This window comes from Pristis pectinata, chromosome 34 (genome assembly GCF_009764475.1).
Source record: "Pristis pectinata isolate sPriPec2 chromosome 34, sPriPec2.1.pri, whole genome shotgun sequence".
NCBI lineage: Eukaryota > Metazoa > Chordata > Chondrichthyes > Rhinopristiformes > Pristidae > Pristis > Pristis pectinata.
The window spans coordinates 18968135-18984097 of NC_067438.1; positions in this window are offsets into that span (position 1 = coordinate 18968135).

Sequence of the window (15963 nt, forward strand, 5' to 3'; positions counted from 1 at the left end):
AACACACACACCTGCACACGGACTCACTGAATGACAGTGGCATCCGTACTGAGAGACTGAGGGAGGCAACTGAATGGACAAGGCCAGGTGCACAAAAATATAAAGGCAGGTTAACCCCCACAGATATATCAATATAGTACTATACACACCGGCAGGGAGAACAGAGATTCTTGCACACTCACAGTCAGGTACAGAAGCTCACAACGAGGTGAACTGGTACACAGACTGACAGGGGTAATAACACACAGACTGGCATGCACACAGAAACAGAGAGTGAGGCAGGTACATGGTCACAAAGATTTGGACAATGAAACTGTAAATATAAACATTCTCAGACAAGAGTAGTTGTCCCCAGGTGAAGCGGGAGTTCAATGCATCGACAGAGATTGACACATAGTTGTAAATATACACAATATATCCAAGGTCAAGAAAAAGAGCGAGAGCTACAGGAACAGACAGAGAGGGGGACAAGTCCTCTCAGAGACAGGACAAGCACCCACAGGGACAGGGGCAGTGACAATCCCCTCACTTCCATGGGTCAATCTGAATGGTTCGTCGATGCAGTTTCTTCTTTTGTTTATTCTGTCTTATTGAAGACACTGCCAATGACCTGAAATATTGGGCAGTGTTTGAAGCAAGGGCCGGATCAGTGAGCTTCATCAAATGATGCTGTTGGGGGATAACCATGAAGCGGACAGCTGGAGATATAATAAATATAAAATAATGGGATGGAACAGAAATGTTGAGAACATGAGGAAATATTTCTGGAGATGGTAAAGTTAAATAGTCAATATTCTGCTTGATGCCTTTTCATCAGACGAACGTTATCCTTGCAGAACTGTTGATAACAATATTCGGCAATCTCTCCCAGGCAGGCACCGCAGAGAGAGGGGCAGGCAGATTGGGGCAAACACAAAGGGATGATGAGTTACATGATTAGAGAGGAACAAGGGCACAGATGTAGAAGCATGTACTCCTGCAGCAATGAGGTTGTATTTTGATAGCCATTGCTTGGGAATGCTGCTGATATGATTCTTTGTGCATGTGATGCTGCTGCAAATAAGGTTATCAAAGCATGTGATAACATGTATTTGTGCCAATGACTGTAAACTCAACTTCGACTTTGAGAATGGCTTTCAGCACCTGCCACAGAAAGATGTTGTGAGAATTCATGAAATGGGATGTATTTAAAAGTTAATTGTACTGTGATGCAGAGAGAAGAAGAGCCCAGAGACTGAGAAGGAAGAATATTGTGACAAAGTCGTGTCATGCAGAGGCAAGGACACACACTGACGTGGGCAGGGGCACTCATTGACATGGGTATGGGCACAGTCTGACACAGGCAGGGACACAGACTGATTTTCGGGGGCACACACTGACATTTGCAGTGACACAGACTGACAGTGGCGGGGGCACACACTGACAGAGGAGAGGGCACACACTGACAGAGTCAAGGGTGCACATTGACAGAGGCCAGGTAGCTCACTAACAGCGGCGGGGTCATTTACTGCCTCTGGCAGTGACTCTCGGACATAGCAGCAGCACTCTCAGACAGAGGAAAACATACACAAGCATGTACAAGTAAGGGAGAGAGAGAAAGTCAGACAGGCACAGTCACTCACAATTTCAGGGAGAAATGAACAAATTAAGAGGCTGACACTCTCACTATCAGAGGAGAAACACTTAAAGGCAGGGTCACGCCCACTCAGAGATGTAGTCAGCAATATTCTGTGATATACAGATGCAGACATGGACACAGTCATCGGCAGGGAGAAATCCACACAGACTGGAACACCACAAGATAGTCGCAGGAAGACAGACTGACAGAGACAAGAGCCATCAAATACAGAGACTGTTCAAGCACAAATGGAGATAGGGGCACACAGACATACACTCACTTTCTGTGAGGTTACTACAGGGTTACGTCAGTTCACAGACAGACAGAGCAGAAAACAATGAGAAGCAGGTCGATCGGGAGATGGGGAGAGGCAGTAACTAAACAGCGACACAATCCACACAATCACAGACAGAAATACATGTCCACAAGTCACAATCACAGACACCGGTGAACATGTACACAACCATAGACACATATACACACACAAACACATTCACAGATACATGACCACACGTACACAATGAAAGACACCGGTGCACATGCACACAACCACAGACAGAGGTTCACACGGACACAATCACAGATACAGTTACAGACATAACCAATCACAGACACAGGTACACATGTAGAGAATGCCAGACACAGCTTTAAACTCACACAATTGCAGTCAAAACTTCTCACTCACACAATTGCAGACACTGGTGCACACTCTCACAATCACAGAGGCCGGTACACACGTACACAATCACAGACACTGGTGCACACAGAAGAAAAGGAAGGCATACACTCAGACCAAGAAACATTCTAACAGGCTGACAACATATGGAAGCAGGGCTGCCACAAAATGAGGCAGATACACACGCACGCAGTGGAAGACACACACACTTTTCTGAGGACGTGCAAGCAAACACACAGAGAAGGAAAGGCAGGAAGAGCACACAGGCAGGATGCAGAAAGACAGACAGGACCATGAACAGACACACAGATACACGCAGGAGAAATAGCTGACAGAGGCAGGTAAAACTGGTGGTGAGAGCAGGGAGGTGAATGTTCAGAGGCAGGTGGTCATTTCGGTGAATACTTCTCAGTTGTGTTCACTGCGGTAAAGGACGTTGTCTTTGGAGAATCTCGAGGAGGGAAACGAGGAATTCTTTGCAAATGGCTGTCACAAAGGAGGAGGGAGAAGCTGTTCCTGAGGATGAAAGTTGGATACATATCTAAGGCTTGATGAGCTGTATCCCAGGCTGCTGTGGGAAGCATGGGTGGAGATTGCCAGGTTCTGACCGAAATGAAGAAATCATCTCAGAAAAAGTGCCAGACGATTGCAGTATGTCAAATGTGGTGGTTTTATTCACGAAGTGCAGCAGGAATAAACCAGGTCATTACAGGCTGTTGAGTCTTACATCAGTGATGGGAGAACAATTGGAAAATTTTGGATGGTCAGGCTTAATCCACAGCTGCACAGTCAGTAATGCTCAAGGATAGTCTGCATGGTTTTCATCAGCGGAATCCCTGTCTGACTAATTTGTTTAATATTTGAAGAGTTAACAAACTATGTTGTTGAGGATAATGTGGTTTCTTTGCTCTGCAAGTACTTCTCTAAAGCCTTTGAGGTACCACATGGGAGAATGGTTTCAAAGTTCAGGAGAAGTCGTGGGTTCCAGGGTCATTTGTCAAATTTCATCCAAAACAGGTCTGGTGAATGTTGGCAGATTTTGACGGTTGTGCAGTGAGTGCAAGTGTGGGGTCCTTGTTTTCACATGGGATTCTATGCTGCGCCTTGATGTCTGTGACAGACAGTTAAGACCTGGATTTCAAGCTGGCAGGAATGATTCAGTTCACCAATGACATTAATTTAGGGGGTGAAGAGAGGAAGTTGTTTCATGCTGTATAAAATAAAAGAGCTTGGTGGTCACAGGCAGGAGCAGGAACACTCACAGACAGGGAGCGGGGACACTCTCGGAAGGACCAGGAACACTCACTGGCAGGGAACAAGGAACACTCCCAGGGAGGGGGAAGGATGAGTCTCAAGGAGGAGGCCAGAACACTTAAATGGAGGGGTAAGGACACTCAGAGTGAGAGGGCAGGGACACTCACAGGGAGGGGACAATGTCACTCACAGGGAGGGGCCAGGAACAATCACAGTCAGGGAACAATAAACACTCAATTAAGGAGATTGGGACACTCACAGCGATGGTCAGGGACACTCACGGCAAGGGTCAGGGACACTCACAGGCAGACAATTGGAATGCTTGGAGGTATTTAGAGATGCAGTTGCTCACAAACAGAAAAAACTGGAAAAGGAGGGACACACGAACAGATAGACACAGGACACTCAGAGAGTGGGCCAAGGGCACTCACAGGTTGGGTCAGGATCACAAGAAATACAGAAATTGGTGCACAAGCACACAGAGGTTTGTGGGTGAATGGAAAACTGTTAAGCTGCCTTGCACACAGGTAGAGTGGGGAACAAGTGGGGAAACATTGAGAGATGGGCACAGAGAGAGAGAGAAAGAGAGGCAGTGGAGAAGCACACAGCCACAGGTAGGTGTATTCACAGACAGAGGCTTGAATTTCCTCAGAGAGAGCCAGATGCACACACAGACAGTGCCAGAAGCACACACAGACAGTGCCAGATACACTCAGAGACAGTGCCAGATACACTCAAAGACAGTGCCAGATACACACACAAATTCTCACACACCTGCACACGGACTCACTGAATGGCAGAGGCATCCATACTGGGAGTCTGAGGGGGGCAACTAAATGGACAAGGCCAGGTGCACACAAATATAAAGGCAGGGTAACCCCACACAATTATCAAAACAGTACCATACACACCGGCAGGGAGAACAGAGAGGCTTGCACACTCACAGGTGCAGAAGCTCACAAAGAGGTGAACTGGTGCACACACTGACGGGGGGAATCACACACAGACTGGCATGCACACAATAACACAGAGTGAGGCAGGTACATGCTCATAAAGATTTGGTAAAGAAAAGAGAAATATAAACATTCCCAGACGAGGAGCAGTTGTCCCCAGGTGAAGTGGGAGTTCAATGCATCAACAGAGATTGACACATAATTGTAAATAGACACAGATACATCCAAGATCAAGATCAAGAGAGAGAGAGAGAGACACAGATACAGGAACAGACAGAGAGGGGGACAAGTCCTCTCAGAGACAGGATAGGCACACACAGGGACGGGGCAGCTACACTCACAAACATACAACCAGGCAACATTACATAGATTAGATCACACAGAGATACAGACTTGAAGACAGAAAAATTTTCAGGGGTAGGTGCACAGTGTCATGACTGTCACACTTTCCAGCATGGTCAGGAAGCAAGAACATGCAGGGAAACTTGCAGCATCTGCAGTGCACACACTATCAGAGGCAGGATCAAATACATATGGGCAGGCACACCAACAGATAGACTCAGGGATCTTCATGGACTGTGCAATAACGCTTTCACATAGAGGCAGCTCCAGATACATATATAGATGGGATACTGATAGACCGAGACAGTCGCAGACACTCATAGAAAGAGGCTGGCACAGTAACAGCCAGAATCAGACGCACTCGGTAATGGATCCAACTACAGCTGCAGTTAGACTCAGTGAAAGGTCCAAGAAAGAGGTGGGGCAAGTGCACACTTACACAAAGAGAAGGACAAGTACACTCATGGAAAGGAACAAGTGCACTCAGGTACAAAGGGAGATGCATACGCACAGATTCATCCAGGGAGGATTGCAAACACAGCTGTGCCCACACATAGAGACGCAGGCACAAATATTTTCAGAGTGAGCTTGACTCAGTGTCAGAGGTGATCACACTTCAAGACAGGGTCAGGAAATTCATGAACACATGGGGGTACACTCACCGAAGGGCAGCAGAGAATTGTGTGTTAACCATCTGTTCTTTGGTCCCCACCGACCAATGATGCATACTGGGAAATGCAGTTCAAACGGTAGTTGGGAAGGATACGTAGATACTGAGAGATGGGAGACTAGAATGGCTCAGTTGGCAGCAGGTCACACATCCCAAAGCAACAGGCAGCCAGTCAAAGAATCTTTACCTGCATCCAGGAGAGAGGGGGCTGCTGCACACAGTCATGAAACCCTGAATAATGTGATTAAAGTTTTCTGTAGATGTTTCTGAATTGCACTTCCTTGCAGAGAATATTTAAAATGGTTAATTTATTTTCAGGGCAGTCTGGCATTCTGAACATCATTGGATGCACCGGACTGTTTCTCCTGCATCTTTTCTTTCAGTCACTGAAACATTGACACCCAGCTTGCTTTCTGCATCAACAGTTCCCAATCTTCAATAATTAAATAATATACAGTTTTACTGTTTGCCCAGCCACAATGGTAACTTCATGCATCGGCATGTGAAACTCTGTTTGTCATGTATCTGTTCACTCATGCAGGTTATACAATGAAGACATAAGAGACTGCAGATGCTGGAATCTGGAGAAACAAGCAATCTGCTGGAAGATCTCAGTGTGTTCAGCAGCATCTGTGGGAGAGAAGGAATTGTCGACATTTCAGATGGAGACACTAAATCAGCACTGAGAGTGGAGAGGGGAGATGGCTGGCATAAAGAGGAGAAGCTGAGTGGTGAGAGAAGATTGTGAGGTGATTAGTGGTCTGAGGGGGTGTGCAAAGTGATTGGCAGGTTGTGCCAGGCAGAGGAGGTGATCCCGGGGAATGTTGAAGACAGTGGTAGCTGAAGGTCTGCCTGTGCACTTGTGTACCTGTGCATACATGTCCTTGTGCATATGACAATAAACTCGACCTTGACTTTGCTTTGGTGTCCAAAATGGAACCTTAATCTTTTGCCCAGGTCAGTGTTCGGAGAATACGGATGTTCGGTAAAATATTCTGTCCCCGCATGTACGGTCTGGAATGGAAAGTATTCAGTTCAGCTGCCAACTGGTTGATGAGGATCTGAAATCCATGCAATGTTGAGCAAAAGCAGGTTCAGCATGGTCATAGAACTGCAGCCTTTGGAAAGGTTCACATCAACACAACACCCACCTGCCCAGCACTCAAAGTAAGGCAGTTGCTGCAAATCTGAAAACCAGCAGAGAGAACACTGGGACCAGTTTGCAGATGAGGTGCTTTCAGTGTTGAATTCAAGAGCATCACAGAATTTAATAATCAGCTCAGTAATCATTCCCCAGGTCATCACCAACCGTCTCTTATTTTTGATCCCATTCTTTGGATTTGCTGGGGACCGGGTGCTTGTTCCCCTCCCTTCCATGGGTCTATCTCAATGATTTTTCAAAGGAGTTTTCTGCGTTTTTTTTATTCTGCAGTATTGCAGACACTCACAGTGACATCAAATATTGGGCAGTGTTTGAAACAAGGGCAAGATCAGTGAGGTTCATCAGATGATGCTGTTTGGGGATAAACATGAAGTGGACAGCTGGAGATGTAATACAGAGTTTTCAACCTGTGGTCCGCAAACCACTTAGGGTCCACGGCAGGTTGTCAGCAGGTCCGCGAGGAAGCCAAGAAAAAAATGGAAAAGCGACCTGTTACAAAGACGTAGCTTACTTGCTTTCTCCAGTTTTCCACTGTTCAGAAAATCGTCCATATCTATTCTATCTGTTACAGGCGACAATCTTATAGATTTAGATGGTGTTCCCTTCCAGTCAGCCGCCGTTTAATATTCGATTAGTGTAGTCAGAGTAGTCAGTATTTTTCACCACTCTCTAATATTCTGTTGTGCGCTGTCGTGTTAGCGAAACTGAGAGACATTGTTGAAGTGCCTTAATAATATTGCTATTTACCGTGCAATTACGTCACAGTGACGTCACTGTTAAGCGGAAAGTGCACAAGTGTTGTAAATTTTAGAATTTTAGATTAGTTTTGATAATTTTGTTTATCAGTAACGGTAATTAAACTGTCCAGCGTGTATTGCTGAGTATGGAGAAATTTCGGAAGAGAAAATCTGACCAGAAACTGCAGGATTCTGATGACAAAGGGGATAAGAGTGACCGAAAGAGAAAACAATGCAAGTACAATCCAGAATACATTTCATATGGCTTCATCGCAGTTGGGACAAATGCGGACCAACATCTCTCTGTTGTGTGTTTGCAAACACTGAACAATAATGCAATGAAACAAGAGAAATTGAAGTGCCATTTAACAACAGTGCATCCAGATATTGTCAGTAAACCGATAGTAAGATTTTGAGAAACAATAGGAACGGTACCTCAAGCAGAAAGGCAAAATTACAGCCTGCGCCGCTGTGAATGAGAAGGTTCTTCGCCCATCATATTTGGTAGTATTATGAACAGCACGTTCCGGAAAGCCTCACACAACTGGAGAAGAGTTTATACTGCCTGCAGCAGTAGATATGTGCGAAGTTGTACTGGGTAAAGAATCCAGTCAAAAACTGAAAACCATTCCACTGTCTGAGTACACAATAAGCAGAAGGATTGGCGATATGGCAGAAGATATACAGAGCCAGCTGAAAGCACGTCGTCAGCAAGTCAGATTTGCAATTCCACTGGATGAAAGTACTGATGTTGCCGGTGCTACACAGTTGTTGATTTATGTTCGATATTACTGGGAAGGGGAGTCTTTGGAAGACTTTTTGTTTTGCAAGGTTCTTCCATGATATACAACCGGTGAAGAACTTTACCGTGTGCTTCACACTTAAATGTACGATTGGCATTGGCGTGGACACAGTGTCTTGGAGTATGCACGGATGTTGCAGCCACAATGATGGGACGGAAGTCGGGTCTAGTCGCACGAGTGAAAGAAGTAGCTGCACATGCAGGAGCAACCCACTGCATGATTCACCGTGAGGCTTCGGCTGCAAAGGATGTGGATGAAAATCTTGCGGATGTATTTTCCACATGCTTTAAAATCGTTACCTTTATCAAAGCCAGGCCGCTCAATCATCGTTTGCTTGAAAACATCTGCTGTGAAATGGAAGCCGAGCATAACATTTGTTGTTGCATACAGAAGTCAGATGGCCGCGTTTTGCAGTGTGTATATGAATTGCGAGATGAACTGCTCCGTTTTCTAAATGAGGATAACTGATCATTGGCACAGTTCTTCACAGATGAGACAGGGGTTGCCAGTTTAGCTTATCTTGCAGATACTTTAAACATGTTCAACAGCTTAAATCTATCATTGCAAGAACCTGGTTCAAATGTTCTGAAAAGGCGCATGACAAAGCAAGGCCTTCCAGAATAAAAACTCAGTATCTGGAAGGCAAGATGAGACCAAGGCATCTATGCTATGTTTCCGTTGCTGGTTGACTTTCTGACAATGAACAAGACTAAGACAGAGGCCATTGCGAACACCGCTTTGAACCATATTCAACAGCTGTCACATGATTTCCATGAGTATTTCGGAGACGATGACACGAGCATGTTTGATTGGATTCAAATTCCTTTTGAATACATGCTTACTGATTTAACTGGATGTGAACAAGTAGAATTGGCTGAACTGTCATCTGACAGAACTTTGCCCTTGCAGTTCAACCGAATGTCACTGTTGTCATTCTGGATAGCATGTTCCCAGGAGTATCCACCGCTGTCCGGCAAAGCTGGCAATGTTCTGTTACCATTTGCAACCACTTACTTGTACAAACTAGCATTTTCTGCAGTCACCGCCATGAAAACCAAATGCAGATCAAGACTGAATATTGAAGATGACATACGCGTATGTTTGTCGCACATGCCACCATGTTTGGACAAACCCTGCAGTGTAAAACAGGCACAATCTTCACATTGAACTGAACACTGGGAGACACCGCTGTTAATTATCGGTGATTGAAACAGTCACTATTTCAATAGGGCCTATGTGCAGTAATTTAAATGTTGTATGCATGAATTATCGATTGTTTGATTTTATGGGCTTTGGTCGTCCACCATCTCAGAAGGACGTGTTCTGGGGGGCCGCAACATGAAGAAAGTTTGAAAACCACTGATAATAAACATACAATAATGGGATGGAAAAGAAATGGTCAGAAGATGAGGAAATATTTCTGGAGAGGGTAAAGTTAAATAGTCAATGTTCTGCGTGATGCCTTTTCATTGGATTTTCATTTTCCTTGCATCACTGTTGATACCAAAATTCAGCATATTTGATGCTGAATTAACTATGTTATTATTTTCTGAGATAACCAGTAAGCCGCCCCTTACAACTGGTTAGACCCTGACGACCCAGCTCTGTGACAAGACGGAATGTATCTCTCCGTCTGCTGAACTTCAACCATCAAATCCCTGCTCTCCCTCCCTCCCAGGGGGTCCGTCTGACCATGGGGGTGTGTCAGGTACTGTCAGCCTTTGAAGCAAACACCATTTCTTATTCATGCAACATTTTGTTTTTTTTCTAGTCAGATCTATTCGAGCCTGATTCCAAGTATGTTAATTGCCGAGGAGATGAGAGTTTGCCGGGCAACCTGTACTGATGTTTGGTTTTCATTGAGAGATACACATGAATCCGCCCTCCATCGCCGGCACTGACATTTATTCACTTCATTTCTTGGTGTCCTCAATTGAACTGGAACTACTGCCCATGTCGATGTAAGGAGAAGGCGGATGCTTAGTAAAATGTTGTGCCCGCATATGCGCAGGTTGGAATGGAAAGTATTCAGTTCCTTTGCCACCTGTTTGATTATCATCTCAGAGACGTGCAAAGTTGAGCAAAAGCAGGTTCAGCAAGGTGATGTAATTAAAGTGAAGCCTATGCAGAATTTGAAATAAAAATAGACCCACCTGCCCAGCACTCAAAATGTGGCAGATGCTGCAAATCCCTTCGATTCCATGGGTCAATCTGAATGGTTCTTCGATGCAGTTTTCTGCTTTTGTTTATTCTGTGGTATTGCAGACACTGCCAATGACCTGAAATATTGAGCAGTGTTTGAAGCAAGGGTCGGATCAGTGAGGTTAATCAAATGATGCTATTAGGGCATAACCAAGAAGTCTACAGCTGGAGATTTAATAAACATAAACAATGGGATGGTACAGAAATCCTCAGATCATGAGGAAATATTTCTGGAGAAAGTTAAGTTAAATAGTCATTGTTCTGCCTGATGCCCTTTCCTCGGATGTTCTTTATCCTTGCATGACAATTGATAACAATATTCAGCAAACTCTCACAGGTGGGCACAGCAGAGAGAGGGGAAGGCAGATTGGTGCAAACACAAAGGGATGGTGATGTATTTGATTAGACAGGAGCAAGGACACAGATGTAGAAGCATGTACTCCTGCAGCAATGAGTTTGTATGTTGATGACAATTTCTTCTGAATGCTGCTGATTTGATGCTCTGTGCCTGTGATGCTGCTGCAAGTAAGTTTATCATTGCACCTGTGCGTACATGTATTTGTGCCAATGACTGTAAACCCAACTTCGACATTGAGAATGGCTTTCACCACCTGCCACAGAAAGATGTTGTGAGAGTTCAGGAAATGCCTTCTGCTTAGAAGTTAATTGTATTGTGATGCAGAGTAGAGAAGAGCCCAGAGACAGAGAGAAAAAAGAACATTGTGACAAAGTCGGTTCATGCAGAGACAGGAAAAGACATAGACCGAGGGAAGAAGCACACACTGTCAGAGGCAGGGTCACACACTGTCAGAGGCAGGGTCACACACTGTCAGAGGCAGGGTCACACACTGACAGAAGCACGGACTCACACTGAACGAGTCGGGGGCGCACACAGATTGAGGAGGCAACTCACCCTGAGAGAGGCAATGGCGCGCACTGACAGAGGCGAGCAGCGCACTGAAAGAGAAGGCAGCTCAAGCTGACAGAGGCAGGGGTGTATGCTGATAGAGGCAGGGACTCACGCTTACAGTGGCTGGTTCGCACACTGACAGAGGTGGGTCTCACACTGACTGAGGCTGCGCAGTACACTGACAGAGGCACGGTCATTCACTGTCACCGGCAGGGACTCTCACTGACACAGGCAGGAACACTAACAGGCAGAGAAAGTCATACACAAGCATGTGACGGAAAGGAGAGAGAGAAAGGCAGGCAGACATAGGCACACACAATTTTAGGGAAAAGTAAACAAATTAAGAAGCTGACACTGTCAATATCAGAGGTGAAACACTTCAAGGCAGGGTCACGCCCACTCATAGGAGCACTCAGGTATGTTCCGTGAGATGCAGATGCAAACGCAGACACAGTCAGAGGCAGAGAGAAATCCAGACATAGACAGACATCGTACAAGAAAGAGGGAGGGACAGCCAGGGGCAGAGGCAGGGACGCTCACTGACAGAGGAAATCATGCACACGTGGGCACGAGAAAAGTAGAAAGAGAGAGAAAGGCAGGCAGACACAGGCACACACAATTTGAGGGACAAGCATTCACAGAGACAAGGGCAGAGGAAGTACCCCACAGACAGAGGCAGGTACACTCACACACAGGCGGACAGACATAATTGCAAACCATGGCAGTCAGAAACAACTTCAGATGCTGGCACTATCAATGTCTGTGCTGGAGCTCTTAAAGGGAAGGCCATGCCCACTCAGTGACAAATTCAGGAATATTCCTGCAGATGCAGATGCAGACACAGTCAGAGGCAGGCAGAACTCCACACAGACAGGAACACCACAAGATAGTGGTAGGAACACTGACTGACAGAAACAGGAACCATCAAATACAGAATCTGTTCAATGCACAAATGGAGACAGGGAACACACACATACACTGGTAGGTTGGTGCATTCAGTGAGGTAACCACAGGCTTATGTCAGTTCACAGACAGACAGAGCAGAAAGCTCAGAAAGGCATGTGGAATGGCAGTTAGAGATGGGGAGAGGCTGAACAAAAAAAACAGTGACACAGTCCACACAAGCACAATCACAGATACATGTCCACACGTACACAATCAAAGACACCGGTGCACATGCACATAATCACAGACACAGGTCCACACGTACAAAACCACAGACACAGTTACAGACATAAACCATCACAGACAAAGTTACAGACATAAACCATCACAGACACAGGTAGACAAGTACAGAATCACAGACACATTTTCCCACTCACACATTCACAAATACATCTTCACACTCACACAGTGACAGCACAGGTACACACACACTTTATTTCCCCTTCAACATATTTGATGCTGAGTTAACTATGCTATAATTTTCTGGGATAACCAGTAAGCACCCCCTTACAACTGAAGTTAGACCCAAGTGACCTGCCTCTGTGACCAGAGGGAATCTCCATCTCCGGTCTGCTGAACTTCAGCCATCAAATCTCTACTCTCCCTCCCTCCCAGGGGTTCAGTCTGACCATGCGTGTGTGTCAGGAATTGTCAGCATTTGCACCAAACTCCAGTTCTTATTCATGAACATTTTGTTTTTTTTCTGTCAAATGTATTGGAGAATGATTCCAAGTGTTTCAGTTGCCGAGGAGATGAGAGTTTGCATGGCCGCCTGCACTGCTGTTTGGTTTTCATTGGAAGATACACATGAATCCGCCCTCCATCAACGGCATTGACATTTATTCACTTCACTTCCTGGTGTCCTCAACTGAACTGGAACTACTGCCCAAGTCAATGTAAAGAGAAGGCGGATGCTCAGTAAAATGTTGTGCCCGTATACGCACAGGCTGGAATGGAAAGTATTCAGTTCAGCTGACACCTGTTTTATTATGATCTGAGAGACGTGCAAAGTTGAGCAAAAGCAGGTTCAGAAAGGTGTTGTCATTAAAGTGAAGCCTTTGCAGAAGTTGAAATAAAAATAGACCCACCAGCCCAGCACTCAAAATGTGGCAGATGCTGCAAATCCCTTCCCTTCCATTGGTGAATTGAATGGTTCTTCGATGCAGTTTTCTGCTTTTGTTTGTTCTGTGGTATTGCAGACACTGCCAATGACCTGAAATATTGAGCAGTGTTTGAAGCAAGGGTCGGATCAGTGAGGTTCATCAAATGATGCTACTGGGGCATAACCATGAAGTGGACAGCAGGATATATAATAAGCATAAAATAATGGGATGGAACAGAAATCCTCATATCATGAGGAAATATTTCTGGAGAGGGTAAAGTTAAATAGTTAATTTTTCTGCCTGAGGCCCTTTCCTCGGATGTTCATTATCCTTGCATAACTGTTGATAACAATATTCGGCATACTCTCACAGTTGGGCACAGCAGAGAGAGGGGCAGGCAGATTGGGGCAAACACAAAGGGATGGTGAGGTACATGAGTAGACAGGAGCAAGGACACAGATGTAGAAGCATGTACTCCTGCAGCAATGAGTTTGTATGTTGAGGACAATTTTTTGTGAATGCTGTGATTTGATGTTCTGTGCCTGTGATGCTGCTGCAAGTAAGTTTATCATTGTCCCTGTGCGTACATGTATTTGTGCCAATGACTGCAAACCCACCTTCGACTTTGAGAATAGCTTTCAACAACTGCCACAGAAAGATGTTGTGAGAGTTCAGCAAATGGGATGTGCTTAAAAGTTAATTGTACTGTGATACAGAGAGGAGAACATTGTGACCTAGCTGTTCATGCAGATACAGGAAAACACATAGAGGCAGAAGCACACACTGTCAGAGGCATGGACACACACTGTCAGAGGCAGGGTCACACACTGAGAGAGGCACGGACTCACACTGACAGAGGCAGGGACTCACACTGAACAAATCGGGGGCGCACACAGAAAGAGGAGGCAACTCACACTCAGAGAGGCAAGGGCGCGCACTGACAGAGGCGGGGCGCGCACTGAAAGAGTAGGCAGCTCACGCTGACAGAGGCAGGGGCACACGCTGATAGAGGCATGAGCACACGTTGACAATGGGTGGGCGCACATGCTGACAGTGGCAGGATTCAAACTGACCGAGCAGAGACACTCACTGAAAGAGGCAGGGGTGTATGCTGATAGAGTCAGGGACTCACGCTGACAGAGGGTGGGGCGCAAACTGATAGAGGTGGGGGCTCACATTGACTGAGGCTGGGAAGCACACTGACAGAGGCAGGGTCATTCACTGTCACTGGCAGGGACTCTCACTGACACAGGTAGGAACACTACCAGGCAGAGGAAATCATACACAAGTATGTGCACGGAATGGAGAGAGAGAAAGTCAGACAGGCACAGGCACACACAATTTGAGGGAAAAGTAAGCAAATTTAGATGATGACACTCTCAATATCAGAGGTGAAACACTTCAAGGCAGGGTCACGCCCACTCATAGAAGAACTCAGGTATGTTCTGTGAGAAACAGATGCAGACACAGACACAGTCAGAGGCAGCGAGAAATCCAGACATAGAAAAACATAGCACAAGACAGAGGACGGGACACCCAGGGACAGAGGCAGCGACGCTCACTGACAGAAGAAATCATGCACACGTGGGCACGAGAAAAGTAGAAAGAGAGAGAAAGGCAGGCAGACACAGGCACACACAATTTGAGGGACAAGCATTCACAGAGACAAGGGCAGGGGAAGCACCCCACAGACAGAGGCAGGTAAGGTACACTCACACACAGACGGACAGACAGAATTGCAAACCATGGCAGTCAGAAACAACTTCAGAGGCTGGCACTATCAATGTCTGTGACTGAACTCTTAAAGGGAAGGTGATGCCCACTCAAAGACACATTCAGGAATATTCCTGCAGATGCAGATGCAGACACAATGAGAGGCAGGCAGAACTCCACACAGAGAGCAACACCACAAGACAGTGGCAGGAAAACTGACTGACAGAAACAGGATCCATCAATACAGAGACTGTTCAATGCCACATGGAGACAGGGAAACACGCACATACACTGGTAGGTTGGTGCATTCAGTGAGGTAACCACAGGCTTATGTCAGTTCACAGACAGACAGAGCAGAAAACACAAAGAGGCATGTGGAATGGGAGTGTGAGATGGGGAGAGGCTGAAAAAATTGCGACACAGTCCACACAAACACAATCACAGATACATGTCCGCACGCACACAATCAAAGACAGCGGTGCACATGCACACAATCACATACACAGATACACATATACTCAACCACAGACACAGGTCCACACGTACACAATCACAGACACAATTACAGACATAAACAATCACAGACACAGGTAGACAAGTACAGAATCACAGACACATTTTCCCACTCACACATTCACATATACATCTTCACACTCACACAATGACAGTACAGGTATACACACACACTTTATATCCCGTTCAGCATATTTGATGCTGAGTTAACTATGCTATAATTTTCTGAGATAACCAGTAAGCGCCCACTTACAACTGAAGTTAGACCCTGGTGACCCGCCCCTGTGACCAGAGGGAGTTTCTATCTCCGGTCTGCTGAACTTCAGCCACCAAATCCCTACTCTCCCTCCCTCCCAGGGGGT